Here is a 19,390-nt window from a genome sequence, read left to right as displayed (position 1 = left end):
CTAGCCACCATATATGCTAGTCGCTTGCTGCAACCCCACCTCATACCTTTACCTTACCTATAAGCTTAAATAGTCTTGATCGTGAGGATGTGAGATTGCTGAGTCCTCGTGACTCACAGATACTTCCAAAACCAGCTTGCAGGTGCCGTTGAACCGTGCAGATGACGCAACCAAGCTCAAGGAGGAGCTCTATGAAGATCGTGTTCTTTATGTTGTTCTGTTTTCCGGTTGATCAGTAGTGGAGCCTAGTCGGGACGATCGGGGATCTGGGTAGCATTTGGGGTAGTCTTCTTTTATTTTGGTTCCGTAGTCAGACCTTGATTGTATCTGGATGATGTAATGCTTTATTCATGTAATTGTGTGAAGTGGCGATTGTAAGCCAACTATTTATCTCTTTCCCTTATGTATTACATGGGTTGTTTGCGAAGATTACCTCACTTGCGACATTGCTTTCAATGCAGTTATGCCTCTAAGTCGTGCTTTGACACGTAGGAGATATAGCTGCATCGAGGACGTTACACCTAGACAAGTTATCCGCAACAGGGTTCTCAGCTCCCTTTCTATCAATAATATGCAAATCAAATTCTTGTAGCAAGAGAACCCATCTAATAAGTCTAGGTTTAGCATCTTTCTTTTCCATAAGATATTTAATAGCAGCATGATCCGTGTGAATAGTTACTTTAGAATCAACAATGTAAGGTCTAAACTTATCACAAGCAAATACAACTGCTAAGAATTCTTTTCCAGTAGTAGCATAATTTCTCTGGGCATTGTCTAGAGTTTTACTAGCATATTGAATAACATTTAATTTCTTATAAAATCTTTGCCCTAGAACAACACCTACAACATAATCACTAGCATCACACATAATTTCAAAAGGTAAATTCCAATCAGGTGTCTGAACAATAGGTGCAGAGATCAATGCTTTCTTAAGTATTTCAAATGCTTCTACACAATCATCATCAAAGAATAATGGTATATCTTTTTGTAATAAATTAGTCAGAGGCCGAGAAATTTTTGAGAAGTCCTTAATAAACCTCCTATAAAAGCCGGCATGGCCAAGGAAACTTCTTATACCTTTGATGTCCTTGGGACACGACATCTTTTCAATAGCATCAACTTTATCTTTATCAACTTCAATGCCCCTTTCAGAAATTTTGTGCCCCAAGAAAATACCTTCATTAACCATAAAGTGGCACTTCTCCCAATTCAAGACAAGGTTAGTTTCTTCACATCTCTGCAAAACTCGATCAAGGTTGCTTAAGCAATCATCAAAAGAGGATCCATAAACGGAGAAATCGTCCATGAAAACCTCACAAATCTTTTCACAAAAGTTAGAGAATATAGCCATCATGCATCTTTGAAAGGTAGCAGGTGCATTACATAAACCAAAAGGCATACGTCTATAAGCAAAAGTACCGAAACGGCAAGTAAAAGTGGTCTTTGATTGATCATCAGCCGACACAGGTATTTGAGAGAAACCAGAATAACCATCTAGAAAGCAAAAATGTGTATGTTTGGATAATCTTTCTAGCATTTGATCAATAAAAGGTAAGGGGTAATGATCTTTTTTAGTAGCCTTATTTAATTTGCAGAAATCAATTACCATCCCATAACCTATAATAATTCTTTGTAGAATCAATTCATCTTTATCATTAGGAACGACAATATTACCTCCCTTCTTAGGAACACAATGGACAGGACTTGCCCACTGACTATCAGCAATGGGATAAATTATACCTGCCTCAAGGAGCTTTAGTATTTCTTTTCTTACCACTTCTTTCATCTTTGGATTCAGCCGTCGTTGGTGATCAATAACTGGTTTGGCATCTTTCTCCAAATTTATTTTGTGTTTACATAGAGTGGGACTAATGCCCTTAAGATCATCAAGAGTACATCCAATAGTAGCATGGTGCTTCTTCAGAGTTTTCATTAATTTTTCTTCCTCCTTCTATGTAAGGTTAGCACTAATAATAACAGGATATATCTTCTTTTCATCAAGATAAGCATATTTAAGAGTATCAGGCAATGGTTTAAGCTCAAACACGGGATCACCCTTGGGTGGAGGAGGATCCCCTAAGATTTCAACAGGCAAGTTGTGTTTCAGAATAGGTCTCTGTTTAAAGAACACTTCATCTATTACCCTTCTTTCATTCATAAACATATCATTTTCATGGTCTAGCAAATATTGTTCTAAAGGATCACTAGGAGGTACGGCAATAGAAGCAAGACCAATAATTTCATCTTTACTAGGCAATTCCTCTTCACGGTGTTGTCTACGAAATTTAGAAGAGTTGAACTCATGAGACATATCACCTAAACCAATAGTAACAACATCCTTTTCGCTGTCTATCCTAGCATTAACAGTGTTTAAGAAGGGTCTACCAAATATAATGGGACAAAAGCTATCTTGTGGGGAACCAAGAACAAGAAAATCAACAGGATATTTAGTTTTCCCACACAAGACTTCAACATCTCTAACAATCCCAATTGGTGAAATAGTATCTCTATTGGCAAGTTTAATTGTGACATCAATATCTTCTAACTCAGCAGGTGCAATATCATGCATACTTTCTTTGTATAAGTCAATAGGTATTGCACTAGCACTAGCACCCATATCACACAAGCCATGATAACAATGATCTCCTATTTTAACAGAAATAACAGGCATGCCTACCACAGGTCTATGCTTATCTTTAGCACAAGGTTTAGCAATTCTAGCAGTTTCATCACAGAAATAAATAACATGCCCATCAATATTATCAGCCAAGAGATCCTTAACAATAGCAATATTAGGTTCAACTTTAACTTGCTCAGGAGGTGTATAGGTTCTAATATTGCTTTTACGAACCACAGTTGAAGCTTTAGCATGATCTTTTATCCTAACAGGAAAAGGTGGTTTCTCAACATAAGCAGTAGGAATAATAGGATTATTATAAGTGATAGTCTTTTCTTCCACTTTAATAGGTGCAGCTACTTTTACTTCTATGGGAGGATGATATTTAAACCACTTCTCCTTAGGGAGATCAACATGAGTAGCAAACAATTCACAGAAAGAAGCTACTATCTCAGAGTCAAGTCCATATTTAGTGCTAAATTTATGGAAAACATCGGTATCCATAAAAGATTTAACACAATCAAACTTAGGTGTCATACCTGACTCCTTACCTTCGTCGAGATCCCAATCTTCAGAGTTGCGTTTAATTCTTTCCAATAAATCCCATTTGAATTCAATAGTCTTCATCATAAAAGAGCCAACACAAGAAGTATCGAGCATGGTGCGATTGTTGTCAGAAAGCCGAGCATAAATTTTTTGAATAATCATTTCTCTTGAGAGCTCATGGTTGGGGAATGAATATAACATTCATTTAAGCCTCCCCCAAGCTTGAGCGATGATTTCTCCTTCGCGAGGCCAATATATATATATATATATATATATATATATATATATATATATATATATATATAATTACGATCATGATGAACAAGATGCATAGGATTAAATTTCTGATGGAATTCCAATTTCAATCGTTTGTACTTCCATGATCCCATATCATCACATAGCCTATACCATGTTAATGCATCTCCCTTAAAAGATAAAGGGAAGACCTTCTTCTTGATAACATCATAGAGCATACCTGCAAGATTAAATAATCCACAAACTTCATCCACATATATTAGGTGCTCATCAGGATGTAATGTTCCATCCCCTGCAAAAGGATTAGCTAGCACTTTTTCTATCATACCCGAAGGAATTTCAAAGTAGACATTTTCATTTTCAGTAGGTTCATTAGGTTGAGGAGCAACTCTTTGCTCTACTTGTTGGGGTGAAGATACCCCGAACAAGTCCCTCAGAGGATTACTTTCCATAGTAATAAGTGACAGTAAATTTCAGCACACTATATAAATTTTTCCTTACCAAATTCCACCTACCAAAGGCGCTTCACTCCCCGGCAATGACGCCAGAAAAGAGTCTTGATGACCCACAAGTATAGGGGATCTATCATAGTCCTTTCGGTAAGTAAGATGTCGAACCCAACGAGGAGCAGAAGGAAATGATAAGCGGTTTTCGGCAAGGTATTCTTTGCAAGCACTGAAATTATAGGTAACAGATAGTTTAGTGATAAGATAATTTGTAACGAGCAACAAGTAACAAAAGTAAATAAAGTGCAGCAAGGTGGCCCAATCCTTTTTGTAGCAAACGACAATCCTGGACAAACTCTTATATAGAAGAAAGCGCTCCCGAGGACACACGGGAATTATCGTCAAGCTAGTTTTCATCACGTTCATATGATTCACGTTCGGTACTTTGATAATTTGATATGTGGGTGGACCGGTGCTTGGGTGCTGTCCTTACTTGGACGAGCATCCCACTTATGATTAACTCCTATTGCAAGCATCCGCAACTACAAAATAAGTATTAAGGTAAACCTAACCATAGCATGAAACATATGGATCCAAATCAGCCCCTTACGAAGCAACACATAAACTAGGGTTTAAGATTCTGTCACTCTAGCAACCCATCATCTACTTATTACTTCCCAATGCCTTCCTCTAGGCCCAAATAATGGTGAAGTGTCATGTAGTCGACGTTCACATAACACCAGTATAGGAGAGACAACATACATCTCATCAAAATATCAAACGAATACCAAATTCACATGACTAGTAATAGCAAGACTTCTCCCATGTCCTCAGGAACAAACGTAACTACTCACAAAGCATATTCATGTTCATAATCAGAGGGGTATTAATATGCATATAGGATCTGAACATATGATCTTCCACCAAATAAACCAACTAGCATCAACTACGAGGAGTAATCAACACTACTAGCAACCTACAGGTACCAATCCCAGACTTAGAGACAAGAATTGGATACAAGAGATGAACTAGGGTTTGAGAGGAGATGGTGCTGGTGAAGATGTTGATGGATATTGGCCCCCTCCCGATGAGAGGAGCGTTGGTGATGACGATGGCAATGATTTCCCCCTCCCAGAGGGAAGTGTCCCCGGCAGAACAGCTCCGCCGGAGCCCTAGATTGGTTCCGCCAAGGTTCCGCCTCGTGGCGGCGGAGTCTCGTCCCGAAAGCTTTCTTATGATTTTCTCCTTAATGAAAGACTCCATATAGCAGAAGATGGGCATCAGAGGGCCACCAGGGGGCCCACGAGGCAGGGGGCACGCCCAGGGGGGTAGGGCGCGCCCCCACCCTCGTGGCTGGTGAGTGGCCCCCCTCTGGTACTTCTTGCGCTTAGTATTTTTTATATATTCTGGAAATAACTTCTGTGAAGTTTCAGGACTTTTGGAGCTGTGCAGAATAGGTCTCTAATATGTGCTCCTTTTCCAGCCTAGAATCCCAGCTGCCGGCATTCTCCTTCTTTATGTAAACCTTGTAAAATAAGAGAGAATTGTCATAATATTGTGACATAATGTGTAGTAACAGCCCATAATGCAATAAATATCGATATAAAAGCATGATGCAAAATGGACGTATCAGGCCACTGAGGTCGTATTCTTCGGTGACCAGGACTTCGGTCCATCTGTCATTGAGTAAGTCTTGGTCAGCTTGAAGCTGCTGCTGCTTCTTTTTCAGGCTCCTTGCCGTAGCTATCAGCCTGCGCTTGAAGCGCTCCTGTTCGAGGGGCTCTTCGGGTACGATGAAGTCTTCGTCGCTGAGGCTTACTTCATCTTCGGAGAGCGAAAGGTAGTTGTCATCCTCCGAACCATCGCTGGGCAGGGCCTGTACGTCGGGGCTGGCTTGCCTGTTTTCCTGTTCCTCCTGCTCGAATGTTGCTCCCACAGGATCTTCAGTGCTTTTGGCGCCATCCAGAGTACTATTTTCTCCAGTGCCATTGTTGCTGTGGTGTGACTTGGGGCACCGAAACTTAGACAGTGACTCGGGAGCTTTAACTAGATCTCCCTTGTCGTTGCCGCGAGGCTTTTTAAGTGTATCGATCATGTACACGTCATGTGAAGGGGTGGTCGTCTTGTGCCTGATGACTGGCGGGTCTTGGCCTTACTCCTTATCTGCATCGTCATCTATACCGTCAATGTCTGCGGAGCCAGGAGTGGGCATGTCGGTTAAGTCCTCGACAGTGGCTATGAAGTGGGTGGCGGGTGGGAAATGAAATTCTCTGTCGTCAGCCCCTAGTTCGAACCGGACATAGTTCGGCTGCGAGTCTCCTGTGAATGACAGGTTCTTTAAAGAGTTTGGCACATCGCCCAATGGTGAGTGGCGAAAAACATCTTCGACACTGAATTTGAAGATCGATAACCGATCTAGCTCGATGTCTGCAAGCGTATATGGTCCGAAATTTATAGCCGGAGACGAATCTAGAGTTCCATTAACGCAGATATCGCGGGGTGCCGAGTCTGTGTTTGGCTCCAACACCGCGGACTCTGTGGCTTCAGATGGCATGATCTGCTCTAGTTCTAAGGCCGTTGCAGCAACAGGGACTGTCGGGGATTTGGTGCGACATATGCCAACGGATGGCTTATCATGGTGGGGGCTAGTAGAACGTCGCCGGTGCCTGGAAACGGGATGAGGCGAAGACATGCACGCCGGCGAATCTTACCCAGCTTCAGGGCTCTCCGGGGAGATAATACCCCTACTGCTGCTCTGCGGGGTCTCCGCATGATCACTATGGCCAAGTGTTTACAAGGTTGCTCCTTGAGCTGTTTCTTAGAGGTAGGAGAGGGCAAGGCTAGCTCTCTCCTTCTATCTGGTATGGTCTAGAGCTACTGGGTTCCAACCCTTTGCATGGGTGCCCTGGGGGTTTATATAGGCCTACCCCCCAGGGCTACAATGGTAATTCATCTGGGCGCAGGCCCAGCCGTCAGTGCCTTTGGCCTATGATTTCTCTGCCGACTGCTGGGGCCCGCCGAATGGTGGGCCCCGCTGACTGGTTTGGTACGGAGCCGATAGGCCGCGTCCGCCGCGGGCGGGTCTTGCCGGCTGCTAATTACTGTAGCCGTGCTTCTGATGACGCGGGCTTGGTCATGGGGTCGTGGCAACAGTCCTGATGCCTCGTGGGCGATCACTATTGCCACTCCCCATCACATCATGATTAATGGTGCATGGGGCCCAGGGGAGGGCTCGGCCGACTCCCCAGGCCAACTCCTGACGGATCCGACTGGCGGTCCTCTCGCTGTCTCCTAGGGTCTCACTGACTGGTGGGACCTCCTGCTTCTGGGCCGTTCAGACAAGTTGTCATGGGCGCAGGACTCAGTACTGTGGTGCTGATGTCAGGGCCGGCAGGGTAACAGTGCCACGCCGCACGGAGATCTTCCCGAGTACGGCGTGCTGTGGCCATGCCTGCCCTTGGTAAGGGGCGGGAGTGGGCTTCACTATAGCCACGCCCCTGCCCCGTCCCCTTCGATGAGGTCATGGTTTTGTTGGAATCGCCGGCCGACTCCCCAAAGCCGGCTTCTCTGGAAGTCGTCCCTGGGACTCAGCCGTGAGCGGGCAGTCGGCCGCCCTGCCGTCGACTCCTCAGGAGGCGGCTCTTCGCCTTGGGGTCTTGAGGGGTGCAGCCTGCCCTGATGTCTTGAAAGGTTATGGGACTCGAGTTGGCCTACCCGTGGCCCATTACTCCGACAGTAGTCCCCGAAGCTGGTGAGGCGCTGCGGGCGATCGGCCAAGAAGCCTTAGCAGTTTCTCTTTCCGGGTGCTCAACACATGGTCTTTGATTGACTTCTGCCGGGCCGTCTAGAAGGAGTCGGACTTGCTCAACTAGGACTCACTCAATTCCGACTTGCTCAGTATTTCGAACATCGCGGCGGGATTTTAAGTGGCGTGCTAGCTAAGCCTCCAGACCGCCGCCCGTTCTTGGCCTGTCACGCGAGGGCACGTGGCCAGGCCGTCCTGCCAGCCTACGCGTGTGACGGGACATGCCCATAGGCGGGCCCGCCATACCGCGCCTCGGCGCCCGAGCGGATCCGCTGCGGCCCCGGTGGATAGTTGGGATTCCCGTGGAGTTACTGCGTGCAGTAACTTTATGTGGATCATGGGGGTCGTGGGGTTGTGGGCGCAGTAAATCCCCATGTACGCCCCCTCGGCTTCGCAGCCCACGGGGCTATAAGTAGGGGGAAGGAGGGGCACGCGCGCCCCTCCTTCCCACTACTCCTCATTCTCTTCCTCCTTGCTGCTCCTCGCTCTCCTCCTTCCTCTTCTCTTCTTTGCTCCGCCGCACGCCCAAGCTCCGGCGAACGCTGCGGCGACAGCTCGCGATGAGTTCTTCCTCCGCTGCCGTGCCTCCCCCAGTGCGCTCCGGCACCTGGGACGGTTCCGAAGTTCATGAAGACCATATTGAGTTCCTCCGCCGGACCCGTCGGCTTCCCTGCGAGGATCGCGTGCAGGTGCGTCTTGCGCCGGAGGGGGAGATTTCCCTGCACCGCAGGAGGGCGAGCGGGTCATCTTCCGCTCGCACTGCCTGTGCGGGCTGGGGCTGCCGGCGAGCAGTTTTTTCCGGTCCTTCCTGGAGTTCTACGGTCTCCAGCCGCACCACCTCACCCCCAACGCAGTGGTGCTGCTGTCCGCCTTCGTGGCCCTGTGCGAAGGCTTCCTCGGAGTCCTCCCCACCCTCGAGCTCTGGGGGGAGTTCTTATTCTCCAAGCTTGGCACCTAGGCCGCGGGCGTGCCGGCTTAGTGCGGCACCTTCATCGTCATGCGAAGGTCGGGGGCCGACAATCCCTTCCCCTCCATCTCACTGATAAAGTCGGTGAAGATGTGGCAGAGATCCTACTTCTACGTCAGGAACGTCGCCACGAGGGGCGACTGGGTCAACCTACCGGCTTTCGAAGCCGGCCCGCCGGCTGGGAGACTGCCCAACTGGCCGTACCCGGCCAGGTCGCTGACGCCTGCGGGAGCAGGCGCCATCATGCGACTCCGAGTGCTGACGCAGTCGGAGGGTCTGACTGGTCCGGACCTGCTGGCCGCCTTCGTTTCGTGCTGAGTTCTCCCACTCCAAGGCCGCCCTCACATGATATGCCAGATGAGCGGGCACCGCGACCCGAGTCGGATGTGCACCAAGGACATGCCTCACGAAGAGGTGGCCTTCATGGTGAACTACCTCTCGGACAGCAGGCTCCTGGAGGACTGGCGATTCAGCAAGGAGCCGTACTCCTGCGCCAAGCCCCCGCCCGTGGTGATTCGCCTTTCTTTTCTTTCTTTAGATTGTCTTCTTCTTGCCGAGTTTTGTTTTGACCAGTCGGCTTTGGTTAGAATCCCCTTCTTCACCCACCAGCCGGCACCTTTGGGCCGGTCCGTGAGTTCCTCGCCGACCGGGCAGAGAGCGACGTCGACGACCCTGATCAGGGGGCGGCGGCTCTGGAAGACAACGCCGAGGGAGGAGGAGGGACAGCAGGCGACTTCAGGCCTTCAGCTACCTTCCCCGACTGGCCTGAAGACAACGCCGAGGGAGAAGTCGCGCCTCGCCATCGGCCAGGAGCCAGCTAGCCTGGCATGGGCTCTTCTGCTGCGCCGGGCGCTCCAGGTGGCGGGAAGAAGCGTAGGGCCGTGCCGACCTTCTTCGGCAGTCGGCCGAAGAAGCCAAGGGCTCGGCTGCGGCGACCTAGCGGGACGGGGCAGCCGCGAAGGCCATCCGCTTCCGTAAGGAAGTGAAGAAGCCGCCGTTGGTCTCCGCGTAAGTATTCCGTCTTCAAAGTTTTATTCTTTCTTTATGATTTGTCTGAGTCTCTGCTTGCCCCTCTTGCTTCAGGGCTCCCCTCTCTCTTGAGCGGGTCGCCGCCGCCTCCGTCAAGGGGTCAGCGGAGACGTCTACCACCACTCAGTGGATTGACCCCGCTGTTGACCTCCGGGAGGCGACGGAGCGGAATGCACAGGAGAAGCGCAACGAAGAAGAGGCCCTCCGCCTGGAGAAGGCGGAGGCCGACAGGGCGGAGGCCTCCGCTAAGAAAAAACTAGCGGAGGCCGAAGCCGCCGCCGCGGCGAAGCAGCGGGCTGAAGAAGCCGCACGCCGCCAGTCGGCAGTGCTCATCACCCCGTTGAACTCTGCGCCGCCGCCTCCGGAGTTCACGGGGCCAACTGGAGAAGCCGGCGGGGAGAACCCCGTCGAGGAGAGGGAAGGCGGCGACCCCTCTACTCCGGACGCGAACGTTCCGCCGCCGCCTCCGCCGCCGTCTGAAGGCGCACAAGGCGAGCAGCCAGCGGACCCTCCGGTGCCGCCGACTAAAGACGAGGCTGTGGCGAGGCTACTCCTCCAAGTCGGCTCGCCAACGCACCGTTGTCTGGAGAAGGCGACTTCGGCACCCCGCCCCCTGGAAGCCGGCACCGCCAGCTCGGCGGCCCCAGACGCCGAAGCGACGAGCGCCGCACCTATTGGGTGGGTGCGGGGAGGCAGCACAGGGCCGCTGAACCGGGCGCTCTTGGACGTCCAGGCGAAGCTCCGTGCTGAGGGCGACGCTCTCCAGAGTTGCACCAAGGCGTTCCTAGCGTCGCGGGCAGCCGTCCGGGTATGTTTTTTCCTTTGGTCTTTGTTTTCTTGTTCCTCTCTATGGGGGAGCGCCAGCGCACCCACTGGGTGTAGTCCCCGAGTTTCGGGCCGGCTGCTGAGCAGGCGGCCCGGAACTCCAATTGATGAACTTCTGGGTACTAACTTTGTCTGAAATGCTTGTCGTAGGATTACCATAACCTCTGCGTCACTGCCTTCAACCGTAACATTGAAGAGCTGGGCAAGCGGACCGCCGACTTGGCGGAGAGCCGAAGTAAGTCATTTTTTCTTCTCTGCGGGGGCGTGCTAGCGCACCCATGGGCTGTAGTCCCCGAGATTCGGGCCAACTGCTGAGCAGTCGGGCCGGATCTCCCCGGTGACCTACTTTATTGACGACTATTATCTTTCTTCCTTTTCTTCAGGAGCCAACGCTGCTCTTCAACAGCAGCTGAGCGAAGCCAACTCCGCCCTGTGCGCCAAAGGGGAGGAGTGCAGCAGGCTCACCACAGAGCACGATCTGCTGGCCACTCAGTTGGCAGAGCAGAAGGAGCTGCTTGTGAAGTCGCAGAGGGAGGTGGAGGAGACGGAAACCGCCCTCTTGGCCGAGTTCGCGAGCGAGCGCTCCTCCTGGTCTGACAAGGAGGCGCTGCTGTCCTCCGGCTTCCACGAGATTGAAGACATCATTGATGGTGAGTCTCTTTATTTTCTTTCTTCGAGCTGCCGATTTAAATCGTGCCGACTCCTGGTTTTTGACTAGCTTCCTCGTTTCTTCGCGTCTTTGCAGACTTCTTCCCTGGGCAGTCGCAGGCCGCCATCCAAGCCATCGAGGCGACCATGAAAGTCGAAGGGCGGAGGGCGCAGAGATCGCCGCCGATGCCCCCCAAACTCTTGACGAGCACATCCTGAGCATCGAGGCTTGCCTCCGGCCGGCTCACCGGATGCTGCACCGGCTTCAGCGCGTGGTGCCCAGGCGATTGCCGCCCTTTGGCCGGATATGCAGGCTCCGCGCACCCCTAGCCTGACGGCCAACTGGCTGGAGGTCGCGGCTGGTCGTCTTGAGGCTTGGAAGGGCTCTTCGGGCCGGGCTGGAGCGCGTCGGGCCTTGGAGTTCGTCAAGGCATGGTACCCGGGGCTGGATCTAGACCGGTTGGACACACTTCGGTCGGAGGCCCAGCCGGAGCTGGTGGCTGCGGAAGATGCCCTCGTCAAACGTGCTGCGGCAATCACCGAGTACACCAACACCAGCATCTTCGTCCCCGAGCGGTCTGAAGACGGCGAGGAGGTACCGCCGGAGTGGTTTGGGATGAACCTAGACTATGGCGAAGACTCGGCGGAGGTGATTGGCTCCAGCATCGAGGAGGAGGACGAGGCGGAGGATGGAGGCGAGGCGGAGGCACCAGAAGACAGAGCAGACGGCCAGCCTCAGCTCGATCGCGCCTCCAGCAACGAGCCGCGTGCGACCGAGTCGACTGCCGCCGGAGGTGATCAAGCCGAGACTAGCCAGCCGGCTGCCCCGACGCCTGACGCTGGCGCCTCCTCCGACCCTCCGAATCCGTCTGCTGCCTCCTAAGCTGCCGCTGTATCTTTTATTTTATCTGCTTCAGTAGTCTTTGAAGAACTTGTTAATTCGCACAATTCCACCCGCGGGGTGTATTTTGAACCTCTACTCGACAATTTGGCCAAGGGCCTATGTTATGTAAATATATATATCTATCTTTTCTTGCTCATTGTTCTTTTGGCTTTTTTCCTTTGCCGCTTTCTCTTAGTTGCCTGCCTTGCCAATCGGACAGCCGCTCTGCGGACTGTTGCTGGATCAAGTGCTAGGCTACTTTGGGAAAGCAAGTACTTAGCCGATTTCAAGATTTTTTTTGAGCAAGTTGGATAGGAAGCGGCAGTTCGACTATCCGAGAGTCGGTTTGCGAGAAAGGCTGGAAGCCGTCTTGAGCTATGTTTTATGCTTTGAGTCCTTAGCCATTTTCATGTGAATGCCCATTCTACCTTACTGCTGCCCACCGTACAGTCGCTCTGTGAGCTGCGGCTTATGACAGGAGACGGTTTGGGCGTTTACACACTACTTGTTCGATTGTAGGAAGCATTTCATAGTGCAAGGCGGCAAGTCCCTAGGCCGATTTGTCGAGCCCGGTGCCAAACGGCATAAAAAGGAGTAACATACTTGCAGTCATAATTTTTATCATACAGACAAAAGAGGGCAGTCCCCGAGCTCGCCTCGGGGGCCCCAAAGTCTTGGTTCTTTAATACAAAAGGTAACGTGGTACATACTGCATCAGCTGTAAAACCTTCGGAGGAGATTTGCATTCCATGGCCGCTTTGTCTCCTTGCCGGAGTCGTCCCTCTTGCGTGCTCGGGGCTTCTAAGCGTCGATCAGGTTGTAGGAATCGTTTCCCAGTACTTTGCTGATGATGAAAGGGCCTTCCCAAGGCGCCGACATCTTGTGCTGGCCGGCTGTTTGCTGGATCAGCCGGAGCACAAGGTCGCCTTCTTGGAAAGATCTTGGCCTGACCTTCCTGTTGTGGTACCGGCGCAGGCTTTGCTGGTAGATGCTGGACCGGCTGAGTGCCAACAGCCGGCCCTCTTCCAGCAGATCGACACCGTCTTGTCATGCTTCTTCTGCTTCCTCCTCGGTGTACATGGTGACTCGTGGGGAGTCGAACTCTATGTCCGTTGGGATGACGGCTTCGGCACCACGGACGAGGAAGAAGGGCGTGAAGCCGGTTGACTTGTTTGGAGTTGTGCGCAGACTCCAGAGCATGGCTGGTAGCTCGTCGAGCCAACAGCCAGCCAAGCGCTCCAGAGGCTCGATCAACTGAGGCTTGATGCCGGACAGGATGAGGCCGTTTGCTCGCTCCACTTGGCCATTTGACTGCGGGTGGGCGACGGCTGCTAGGTCCAGTCGGATGCCCTGTGTTGCGCAGAAATGGGCCAAGGCGCCTTTGGCAAAATTTGTGTTGTTGTCGGTGATGATGCTGTGTGGTATGCCATACCGAATTGTGATATCGGTGATGAAAGTCACGGCAGTCGGACCATTCAGTTTCTTAATTGGCTTCGCTTCTATCCACTTGGTGAACTTGTCCACTACGACAAGTAGGTGAGTTAAACCACCTCGTGCTGTCTTGAATGGTCCCACCATGTCTAGACCCAAAACTGCGAAAGGCCAGGCAATGGGGATGGTCTTGAGCGCAGAAGCCGGCTGGTGCGGCTTGGAGCTGAACTTTTGGCATCCTTTGCATTTTTGGACCAACTCCTTGGCCTCTTCCAAGGCAGTCGACCAGAAGAAACCGTGCCGAAAGGCTTTGGCGGCGAGTGCTCTTGAAGCCGCATGGTGGCCGCATTTGCCTTGATGGATGTCTTTGAGAATCGCTTGGCCTTGCTCTGGCTCTACGCAGCGCTGGTAGACACCAGTGATGCTGCGCCTGACCAGCTCTCTGTTGACTATGGTATAGGCTGCCGCCCGATGTTGTACTTGCCGAGCTAAGGTCTCATCAGTTGGTAGCTCTTTGTTCACCAGGAATTTGAGGATGGGCTGGGCCCATGAGGGTGCTGCTATTTCTTCGACTACCAGAACTGTAACTTGGACGAGGGCGGCTGGGCTGGGAGGCGGCGGGTTGGAGTCAACAGCCGCTTGCTGGGTTGATGAAGTCCCCAGGCCGACTGGCGCGGTCCTTGGGCCGAGTTCTGGAATCTTCGAGTCCGCCACCGCAGTCCCCGGGCCGGGTTCCGCAGTCCTTGGGCTAACCTCGACTGTGGCGGCTCCGGAGTCATCTGCTGAGATCCTCGTGCCGCCTGCCGGGGCTCTGGAGTCGGATCCGACGTCTTCGGGAGGAGCCGGTACGAAGATGGAGTCTGATTCTGGCGAGGGCTTGACGGACGGCTTGAGAAGGCGTTGAAGGGCGACACCAGATGGTATTCCTTGGCGGGTAGAGCCGATTCGTGCCAATGCATCTGCTTGGTCGTTGTCATTCCTTGGTATATGAAGGAACTCGCATCCTTCGAAATACCCGCTGAGTTGCTGCACGAGGAAACGGTAGCTCGCCATGTTTGCATCTTTCGCGTCCCAGTCGCCGGATGATTGCTGGACCACTAAGTCCGAGTCACCATAACACAAGATCCGGCGGATTCCAAGCTCTTTGGCAAGCCGGAGCCCGTGAATGAGCACCTCATACTCGGCGACGTTATTGGAGGCGGCAAAGTGGATTTGCAGCGCATACTTGAGCTTGTCACCTTTGGGAGAGGTGAGGACGACGCTGGCTCCCAAGCCAGTGCTCATCTTGGAGCCGTCGAAATGCATCCGCCAATGGGTGGAATCAGGTGCTGGAGGCAGGTACTGGGTCTCGGCCCAGTCGACGAGGAAGTCGGCCAGTGCTTGTGATTTGATAGTGGTGCGGGGCTGGTAGTAGATGGTGTAAGGAGCCAGCTTTATGGCCCACTTGGCCACTCGACCAGAAGCATCTCGGATACCGATGATCTCGGCAAGTGGGGCCGTGCAGACCACCGTGATTGGATGCTCTTGAAAGTAAGGCTTCAATTTCTTGGCAGCAAAGTGTACGCCATAGCACATCTTCTGGTAGTGGGGGTAGTTCTGTTTGGAGGTCGACAGTACCTCGCTCAGGTAATATACTGGTCTCTGGACAGGCAGCGCCTTGCCTTCCTCCTTGCGCTCCACTACAATGACTATGCTGACTACTCGGCTGGTGGCGGCGATGTACAGGAGCATAGGTTCCTTGGGAGTCGGAGCCGCCAGGACAGGCGGAGTAGTCAACATCTTCTTCAACTGGTGAAAAGCTTCGTCCGCCTTATGGTTCCACTCGAAAAAAGTGGTCTTCTTCATGAGTTGGTATAAGGGGAGAGCTTTCTCGCCCAGCCGACTGATGAATCGGCTGATGGACGCTAAGCAGCCGGTGAACTTCTGCACATCCAGCAGTCGGCTGGGTACCTCCATTCTCTCGATGGCCTTGATTTTTACTGGGTTGCATTCTATGCCGCGTTCAGAGACCAGGAAACCTAGCAGCTGGCCGGCTGGTACTCCGAAGACACACTTCTCGGGGTTGAGCTTGATCTGGAACCGGCGCAGGTTCTCAAAGGTCTCCTTGAGGTCTTCCAGCAGTGTTCCACGCTTTTCCGTTTTCACCACTACATCGTCCATGTAGACGTGGGCGTTCCTGCCGAGCTGCTTGAGGAGACACTTCTGCATGCAATGCTGAAAGGTGGCGCCGACATTCCTCAAGCTGAACGTCATGGTGAGGTAGCAGAATGCTCCAAATGGCGTGATGAAGGCGGTCTTCAATCTGTCAGCCGGGTTCAGCTTGATCTGGTGATATCCTGAGTATGCATCCAAGAAACTCAACAGTTTGCATCCGGCTGTGGAGTCTATCACCTGATCGATTCTTGGTAGAGCAAATGGATCCTTGGGGCAGGCCTTGTTGAGGCTCGTGTAGTCAATACACATTCGCCACTGCTTGTTCTTCTTTAGTACCAGGACCGGATTTGCCAGCCACTCCAGAAACAAAACTTCCATAATGAAGCCAGCTACTAGGAGTCGGGCTATCTCTTCTCCGATAACTCTTCTCTTCTCTTCTGATAAGCGGCGCAGGGGCTGCCTGACCGGCTTTGCATCAGATCGAACATGTAACTTGTGCTTGGCGAAATCTGTCGGTACACCTGGCATGTCTTTGGGGGACCATGCGAAGATGTCCCGATTCTCACGGAGGAAATCGATGAGCTCGCCTTCCTATTTGCTGTCGAGGTTTGCACCTACGACGGCGTACCTCTCTGGGTGCTCCGGATCCAAGGGTATCTTCTTTGTCTCTTTAGCCGGCTTGAACGAACCCTCAGCCTCTGACTCTTTTGGGCTGGCCGATACCTCAGGTTGCTTGCCGGCCATCGCCACAACTCGCTCAAGGAGTCGCTTCTCAGCCGCGATTACCAGGGACTCGGCTAGCCGACTGCCCTCAGCTGTGCAAGCAGACGACTTCCGGTAGTTGCCTGCCACAGTCAGAATTCCCCTGGAACTGGGCATCTTCATCTTGAGGTAAGCTTAGTGGGGGACCGCCATGAACTTGGCCAAGGCGGGTCGGCCAAGTAGCGCATGGTATGGGATCTCAAGGTCCACCTCCTCAAACCAAATAGACTCTCTTCGGAAGTGATCTTTGTCCCCAAAGAGGACGTCCATCAGGATCTTGCCGATCGGCGAGCAGGAAAGCCTAGGTACAATGCCGTGGAACACTGTCCGGCTGCTCTGAAGCTGTCTTTGCTTGATTCCTAACTTCTCCATGGTATCCATGTACAGGATATTGATGTTGCTGCCCCCGTCTATCAGAACTCGCGAGAAACGTGTGGCCCGTTTGTCCGTAGCAAAGGTGGCGTCCAGGACCAAGGCGTAGGAGCCCGGACTCGGCATCACTTCTGGGTGGTCAGCCCTGCTCCAGCTGATGGGCTTCTCAGACCAGTGCATGAACTCTGGCGTCTCTGAGGCTACTGCGTTCACCTCTTGTCGCTGCAGCCGCCTGCTGCGTCGATCATCAGACATACTGGTGAACACCATGTAGACTCCGTGTTCTTCAGGGTATTCGTCTTGTACTGCACCGACTGGCCTAACTGCCAGCTGCTGGGGCGGAGGCGAAGGCGGCTGCCCAGCAGGCGGGGGTGGCAGGAGGCCGTCTCCCTTGGCGATCCTGGTGAGCCAGTGGCACTTCCGGGTGGTGTGATTCGACGGCTTTGCGCCGCTATGGAACTTGCAAGGTCCATCCAAGGTCTGCTCATAGGAGAAGTCCGGCAACCAGTTAGGCTTGTCGCCTTTCTGTCGCTTGGGCGGAGGGTTCTCTTCTGGCTGCTGGGCTTCAACGATCGCGACCTGCCGGCTGCGGGGCCTTGCGCTTGTTGTCGCCCTGCTGTTGCCGCTGGCCGGCGTCTGCAGCCGGAGTTCTTGGAGCTTGAGGAGCCACTTTGCCAGTTGTGCTGATTTGAATTTCCGCCTTCATGGAGGAGTCGGCCGTGGCGTACTTGTCCGCTATGATCAGCAGCTCGTCGAGGGTTTCTGGCTCGTCGCAGAGGAGCTTGTGCTTGAGGAGGGTGCCTTCTCGGCACCCGGCTGTGAAGTACTCGATGTCCTGCACCTCGTGCACGCCCTCGCAGGAGTTCCGGAGCTCAGCCCAACGCGTGAGGTAGTCGCGAGTCGACTAGTCAGGACCTTGCATGCACGAGAGCTAACGAGGCTTGGGAGGACGCTTGTACATGCTGGTGAAGTTGCGGATGAACGCTTCAGTGAAGTCGACCCAGCTGTTGATGCTGCGGGGCTTTAGGCTGTTCAGCCATGTCCGGGCCGTGCCCTGGAGCATGAGCGGAACGTACTTTACGGTGACACGCTTGTTGCCGTTTGCTATGCTGACAGCCGTGGAGTAGTCGACTAGACAGTCTTCCGGCTTCACGGAGTCGGTATACTTGGGCGTGTCTCTTGGGAGCGTGAACCCTCTGGGAAAGGGCTCGTCCCGAATGCGGGGCCCAAAACAAGGCGGACCCAGCTTGTCTTCTTCTTTCAGCGCCAGGGACCGGTGAAGTCGGTCAATCCGGTGGCGAGCGTCATTCTCTCCAACTCCCTCTCGACGGCCAAGGCGGTCACCGAGAGTCGGATGGTCAACAGGAGGCGGGGAGACTCGCCTCTCCTTACGGGGAGGGGGAGGCGGACAGTCGTCCCGTCGTTCCACTGCTCTCGGGCGGCCATCTCGGTCGCGCTCTATGGTAATGCGAGTTCGACTGTGGCTGACAGCCGGCTCCTTGTCCTTTCTTCCTCGGGCGCCGCCAGTCGGCGTCCGACACGTCGCGCCTTGATCTCGGTGCGGGTCGTCGTTTGGCCGCTGCGGCGCCTCCGTGCGGCAGCCGGCCTCGTTCTACGCGGCGGCCGCGTCGAGGAGCCGCTGGACTCGCTCCATCATGAGGCGGCGTTCTTCGCCCTTGAAATTGTCCAGCTCATCCGCTGCTGCCTGGGCGTCTCGGATGTTCTCCGCTGGTGTAGCGTACACGGGGCGGCTAGCCCCAAACAGGCTAGCGATGGCTACGCCGCGCTGCTGGACCGCGCCAAGGCGGCTGGGCCCTGCCGGGGCCGGCAAGCCGCCAACGGCGCGATCCATCTCCCGCTGGTAAGCTTCTGACAAGCGTCTCATGCTGGCCAGCTTCTTCGCGCCTTCAACGAGCTGAAGGCGGCGCGCTTCTAACGTCTCTGCATCAGCATCTTCCGGAATGGGCGCAGTTAGGTCTTGCAGCGCCGCGCCGTGTGAGTCGGGCGCTCCTCCGCCAGGGAACTCATCATGACTGATGACTAGCACCTCAGTGACGGTGCTTCAGTCGCTGTCTGCGTGGGGGAGAGGTTCGTCGTAGACCACCACGTTGGTGGGGAACGCATCGAGCGACGCGGTGTCGGAGTCGACCAGCATCGGGTCGGTGGAGCCTACGGACTCCAAGTCTACGGCAGGCCCGCCGGAAACGTGGAGTTGATCGAGGAGGCCCGTGAGGAGGTTCTCGGGGCCGCCCGTGCCTGCGTCGGACGCAGGTTCGTCGGAGAGGCGGACCTCGCCGACAAGTTCGGCCAAGGAGCTGGCTGCGCAGGCAATCTCAAGGCCGCGCAACACGTCGATGCAAACTTCGTCTGGCGTGCCTGGCTGGCTGCACTCGCTAGGGAGGAAAAGGGTTCCCGTCCAGAACAGATCTCCGGACGGCGGTGCACCAGGCCCCACGGTGGGTGCCAAATGTCGGGGGTTTGGTGCGACATATGCCAACGAATGGCTTATCATGGTGGGGGCGAGTAGAACGTCGCCGGTGCCTGGAAACGGGATGAGGCGAAGACATGCACGCCGGCGAATCTTACCCAGCTTTAGGGCTCTCCGGGGAGATAATACCCCTACTGCTGCTCTGCGGGGTCTCCGCATGAT

Source organism: Triticum dicoccoides, chromosome 4A (assembly GCF_002162155.2).
Source record: "Triticum dicoccoides isolate Atlit2015 ecotype Zavitan chromosome 4A, WEW_v2.0, whole genome shotgun sequence".
Taxonomy (NCBI): Eukaryota; Viridiplantae; Streptophyta; class Magnoliopsida; order Poales; family Poaceae; genus Triticum; species Triticum dicoccoides.
The sequence above is the reverse complement of the archived record's forward strand: the minus strand, read 5'-3'. Positions refer to the sequence as shown.